Source organism: Pan troglodytes, chromosome 6 (assembly GCF_028858775.2).
Source record: "Pan troglodytes isolate AG18354 chromosome 6, NHGRI_mPanTro3-v2.0_pri, whole genome shotgun sequence".
Taxonomy (NCBI): Eukaryota; Metazoa; Chordata; class Mammalia; order Primates; family Hominidae; genus Pan; species Pan troglodytes.
Genome location: NC_072404.2, coordinates 148,542,650 through 148,548,890, shown reverse-complemented (window position 1 = coordinate 148,548,890; position 6,241 = coordinate 148,542,650). Strand labels below are relative to the sequence as shown.

General features: G+C 40.2%; 1 pseudogene; it reads left to right on the top strand.

The window, feature by feature from the left end:
- The first annotated feature begins 2,385 nt into the window (after positions 1-2,385).
- Positions 2,386-3,539, top strand: LOC100613150 (hsc70-interacting protein-like; annotated as a pseudogene).
- Positions 3,540-6,241: the final 2,702 nt, after the last annotated feature.

Here is a 6,241-nt window from a genome sequence, read left to right as displayed (position 1 = left end):
TGTGGGTAGCTCAAGGCTATGGTTGGGTTGAGGAAGCAATCTCAGTCCAGAAGACAGGTTAAGGGATTAGCTACACAAACAGCATGGCAACAGCTCTTGCTTTTGTTTTATTTTATTTTATTTTATTATTATTGTTTTAGAGATGAAGTCTCATTATATTGCCCAGGTTGGTCCCGAACTCTTGGGCTCAAGAGATCCTCCCATCTCAGCCTCCCAAAGTGCTGGGATTGCAGGCATGAGCCACCGCTCCCCATCATATTTTATTTTAGAGGCTTAACAACTCTATCTTGTATTCTAAGGGTTACTCTCCTCAAAGATTTAAATGGGTCTGAAAAATTATAAAAACAAACAAAAGATAAGGCTGTTCGCATTTAAAGTTGATTTATCATTCTGAACCTACTTCAGTGCATTTCATCACCCTTATCAAAAGGCAAAATGAAAATACACCTCTTTCTTCCTTGACACCAAATGAGAAAACACAACTCTGGACTCTGCCAGACTTTTCCAGGTGGAGCATAGGTAGGGATATCTGCCTTGTATCTCAGTGAAGCTTCCAGGCATGATTTTTAGTTGCCCTAGTGAAAGCTAACACCTGTGGGTCTCCAATGCCATACTGGGTTTCTAGCTTATTTAGGAGACACCAGCAATTTCATTAATAAAGTTTTTTGTTGTCACTTGACAAAGGAACAATACACTGACAGACTAAGCCCATGATAGCTTCTATCAATCAAGCACTTAGGGAAATCAGAAATGACAATGAAACCCACTGCATTAAATAACCCATGGTGCTGGGAGTTAATCAGAAATCTGGTGTTGTTGAAAATAAATGAGTTTTTAATAAATTAGATTTGAGAAATACAAGTTGTGGATTAGGAGTCTGTGCGGAGGCAGCTTCTGATTCATTGGGAAATCCACAGGGGGCAACTGCTACTAAAGTTGACGGGAAAATATGCTTGTTCCTCGGGAGAGAAGAGAGAGAAGATTGTTCAACTATGTACTTCTCTGTTGCCCATTCCTGCATTGGCAGGCCAGATCATTCCTTGAGGCCCTTTGATATTCAACAAAGAAAAATTTGTCTTATATAGGCTCTTACACTCTCCACCTGCTTTCCGTCTTAGACTTAAATTGCCTGAAGTTTTAGAGTAAATTATTTAAAGTAGGATGGCACTCAATTTCATGATTAAATTAATCAATTTACTTTGTTTGGAGACATTCAATTAATAACGTACAATAGGCATTGTACCTATTCTACTCTACCTGGTCTGGTGTACCTGGCCCCTGGGACCCTAACAGTCAATTAGATTTAATTAAAGGTAACACACCAAGTGACTACTATGTGTGAGATATTATGCTGAGTATTGGGAATACAAAATTGCCAAAGCTCCCCCAGGATCTTAGAATCTTATAGGGGAAACTGGATTTGATTGCAAAGCAAGGTGTTCTGAGTGCTCAGGTGAAGTTGTAAATTGCTCTAGAAAAGCAGAGGAGGGCCAGAAAATTCTAGTTTAAGGGGTTTGGGAAGGCTTTCCAAATAAAGTGGAATTTAGTGGATGCTAGAGGACTACTAACTAAATCACAATTGCTGAGGGAAGGGTTAACAGCATTTTAAGCTGATGGAACAGTAGGGACAAACACTAAGAGGGAGTCTTGAAAGTAAAGGACATGTTTGAAAATTGTAATTCATTCATTTATCCCACAAGCATTGAGCGCCTACTCTAATTCAGCAAGTGCATAATGTAGTTGCTGACCTGAAGTGCAACGTCCAGGCAGGAATATCGGAGGGGGTGAGGCAAGGGAAAAGTGTAGGACTAGAGTCTGAAGGGCCTATGTGTTCATAAGAGTTTATATAAAATGTGTAGTTTTATTTTGTTTAATGTTGTTTTCATAAATGGGGTTATACTGAGCCTATTCTTCTGTCACTTTTTTTTTCACTTAATATGTCTTAAAGATATTTCTATGTCCATACCTGTAAGATTGTCTCTCTCTCTCTCTTTTTTTTTTTTTGAGATAGAGTTTAGCTCTTGTTGCCCAGGCTGGAGTGCAGTGGCGTGATCTCAGCTCACTGCAACCTCCACCTCCCGGGTTCAAGAGATTCCCCTGCCTCAGCCTCCTGAGTAGCTGAGATTACAGGGGCCTGCCACCACACCCAGCTGCTTTTTTGTATTTTTAGTAGAGATGGGGTTTCACCATGTTGGCCAGGCTGGTCTCGAACTCCTGACCTCAGGTGATCTACCCACCTCGGCCTCCCAAAGTGCTGGGATTACAGGCATGAGCCCCCGTGCCTGGCCAATTGTCTCATTTAAAAAAAAATTTCAGCCCCTTCTGCGCAGTCACGCCGAGCCAGCGCCTGGGCCTGGAACTGGGCCGCAGCCCCCCAGCTTCGCCCACCACCTCCCTACCATGGACCCCCGCAAAATGAACGAGCTTCAGGCCTTTGTGAAGATGTGTAAGCAGGATCTGAGCGTTCTGCACACCGAGGAAATGCGCTTCTGAGGGAGTGGGTGGAGAGCATGGGAGGTAAAGTACCACTTGCTACTCAGAAAGCTAAATCAGAAGAAAATACCAAAGAAGAAAAACCTGATAGTAAGAAGGTGGAGGAAGACTTAAAGGCATACGAAACATCAAGTGAGGAAAGTGATCTAGAAATTGATAAAGAAGGTGTGATTGAACCAGACACTGATGCTCCTCAAGAAATGGGAGATGAAAATGCGGAGATAACGGAGGAGATGATGGATCAGGCAAATGATAAAAAGTGGCTGCTATTGGAGACCTAAATGATGGTGAACTCCAGAAAGCCATTGACTTATTCACAGATGCCATCAAGCTGAATCCTCGCTTGGCCATTTTGTATGCCAAGAGGGCCAGTGTCTTCGTCAAATTACAGAAGTCAAATGCTGCCATCCGAGACTGTGACAGAGCCATTGAAATAAATCCTGATTCAGCTCAGCCTCACAAGTGGCAGGGGAAAGCACACAGACTTCTAGGCCACTGGGAAGAAGCAGCCCATGATCTTGCCCTTGCCTCTAAATTGGATTATGATGAAGATGCTAGTGCAATGCTGAAAGAAGTTCAACATAGGGCACAGAAAATCGCAGAACATCGGAGAAAGTATGAGCAAAAATGTGAAGAGTGAGAGATCAAAGAAAGAATAGAACGAGTTAAGAAGGCTCGAGAAGAGCATGAGAGAGCCCAGAGGGAGGAAGAAGACAGACGACAGTCAGGAGCTCAGTATGGCTCTTTTCCAGGTGGCTTTCCTGGGGGAGTGCCGGGTAATTTTCCCAGAGGAATGCCTGGAATGGGAGGGGGCATGCCTGGAATGGAGCATGCCTGGAATGGCCGGAATGCCTGGACTCAATGAAATTCTTAGTGATCCAGAGGTTCTTGTAGCCATGCAGGATCCAGAAGTTATGGTGGCCTTCCAGGATGTGGCTCAGAACCCAGCAAATATGTCAAAATACTAGAGCAACCCAAAGGTTATGAATCTTATCAGTAAATTGTCAGCCAAATTTGGAGGTCAAGCGTAATGCCCTTCTGATAAATAAAGCCCTTGCTGAAGGAAAAGCAACCTAGATCACCTTATGGATGTCGCAATAATACAAACCAGTGTACCTCCGACCTTCTCATCAAGAGAGCTGGGGTGCTTTGAAGATAATCCCTACCCCTCTCCCCCAAATGCAGCTGAAGCATTTTATAGTGGCTTGCCATTACAGTATTCATTCAGATAATGTTTTCCTACTAGGAATTACAAACTTTAAACACTTTTTAAATCTTCAAAATATTTAAAACAAATTTAAAGGGTCTGTTAATTCTTATATTTTTCCTTACTAATCATTTTGGATTTTTTTTCTTTGAATTATTGGGCAGGGAATATACTTACGTATGGAAGATTACTGCTCTAATTTGAGTGAAATAAAAGTTATTAGTGCGAGGCAAACATAACTCATTTGAGGATAAAGTTTGTGTTGGATATGTGGTTCCTGATGCATTTTGACTTGTCTTTTTGAATGCTTTATCTTTTTCTTTAAAGATTTATTTCAATAAAACTAACTGGGACCACCCATATTTCAGTAGGACCTAGGTAGGGATTGGAAGTACTTGGCAGGGCAGCAGCAATCTTGCTGTGTTTGATATAACATGCATCCTTGGGCAGGTTGCCCTTAAATCTTACACTGTGGTGAAGGGATGATTTTTTCTGTAATGCTGCAGTAGAGTTGGAGTACTTAGTTCTCTTGTTGTCCAGTGTATCTAATAAGTGTTTCATATTATTTCCACGTAAGGGAAATAAGGGAGTACTTTTCTTTTTATATTTCTATGCTTAAAATTCTCTTTCCTAGTCAAAAATTGCCCAACTCTGTGTTTGCTTTCTGCTTGTTACATTTTTCTCCCTTACTTTTCATGGACGAAAGACAGGCTTTTTCCACCAGCATCATCACTGCTATCATCATTAACAACATAATTATACAAGCATATTTAATGCTGAGTTTAATTTAATATGTAATACATATGGTAATTGTAGGGTAATACCCACAACAACTGTAGTTTCTTACTTGGCCAAGAGAATGCTTATTTAAATGTTAGACTTCCATTCTGGCAAAATCTTGCCATATCAGAAGACATTGGAAAGAGGGATTCCCTTTGGTGTTTGCTCTTCTACTTAGAAAATACCTATTGCAGTTAGTTTATCTTGTAGTATTCATCTTTGTATTCTGAAGATAAGGTTTGAATTAAATTGATATACACAGAAGGGAATCAATTTTTTTATCCAATGTGAATTATAAATGAGATAATCCACAGTTATTCATTGTGGAGTTGTTGAGACTATGAAAGACTCACTGTCTTTGTATTCAGCTCTTAACTAGTGTAACCATATCCCCACCTCTGCTTGCTTTCTTTCTCTCCCCTCCAGTGATTAAGAAAATGACAAATTTTCAAAAAAAAAAATTTCAGTATCATATAGAGAGATGGATCATAATTTATTTAATCATTTTCCTATTAATATTTAAATTAGAGAACACTATCTTAAGTGCTTTCTTTCATGAAAACAGATCAGCCCAAGTGTGATTACTATGTTGTAGAACTTTTTAAAGGAAGATATATTAGAACAAAGATCGGATAATATCGTCAATCAATCAATCAATCAGTATTTGCAGAAGACTCTTTCAGAGTCATGTCAGAAAAGACATACTGGATTCAAACTAGGTAATTGAGAAGAGTTTCGTTAAGTTAAGCTAATGAAGCTTACCAAAAGCACTGTTTAAAAAGAATAGGCAGCCTTTAGGGAAACTCACAAGGGATACTGTCAGTTCCCACAGGCTAACAACAGCAGGAGCTGTCACTACCTCTAGGCCAGACTGGAAAGTAGGGAGAGTGTTGACTGCAACCTAAAGCAAGTGGCTGTACAGAGAAGCAGCCAATTCATCATGACCAGGCGAAGAGGGATTCACGATAAATGTGCACCTTGACCTCACTCCCTTCCGGGCTGTTATCTCTCATTTGTGTCTTCCGTTGGCCAAACGATTTAGCAGCCAGTGGGCAAGGTGATGCCATTCACAGAGCTCAGCCTCCCAGGGCAAAAACAGGAAGGAGAAGAATGGAGAGAGGATCTGCAGGTGCAACCAGAAAATCTCTAGTACAAGGACCAATTAGGAGTTATCAAAATGTTTCTTTCGAAACATTAGACTGAAGGACGGGGAGTGTCCATTGAGAATTTCAGAATAAGTATCTATCAGGGAAGAAATTAACTATTTTTGAGAGTCAAAAATAGGACTTCTAGTGATAGATATCCCAATTATCCTGTTGTAATGTATACATTGTATACATGTACCAAAAAAACACATGTATCTCATAAATATGTACAACTATTAAACATCAATAAAAAAAAAACCAGGATTCTTCTATAACAGATCTGTTGTAGAGGAACTAAGTTTGGAATTGTTATATTGAAGATGGATTCCTGTTGTGCCAGGGCTCCCAAGTGGGAAAATTGCTTCCAGTTCAGCCAGCATTTAACTGCCTTTTCAGCTGACATGAATATGCAAAGGAAAAAAAAGGCCACCGACAGATCCTAGCGTGGCTTGGTGAATAGGCATTAATGGACAATCACAGTTTGGACGGACTGAATTTTCAAGTGCTCCAGGTATTAAAACAGGTATTAAAAAACAGGACATTCTACAACATATCTGACCAGTCCTCCAAAGAAAGCAAAACCTCTACATCTCTATCTTTTTTTTTTTTTTTTTTT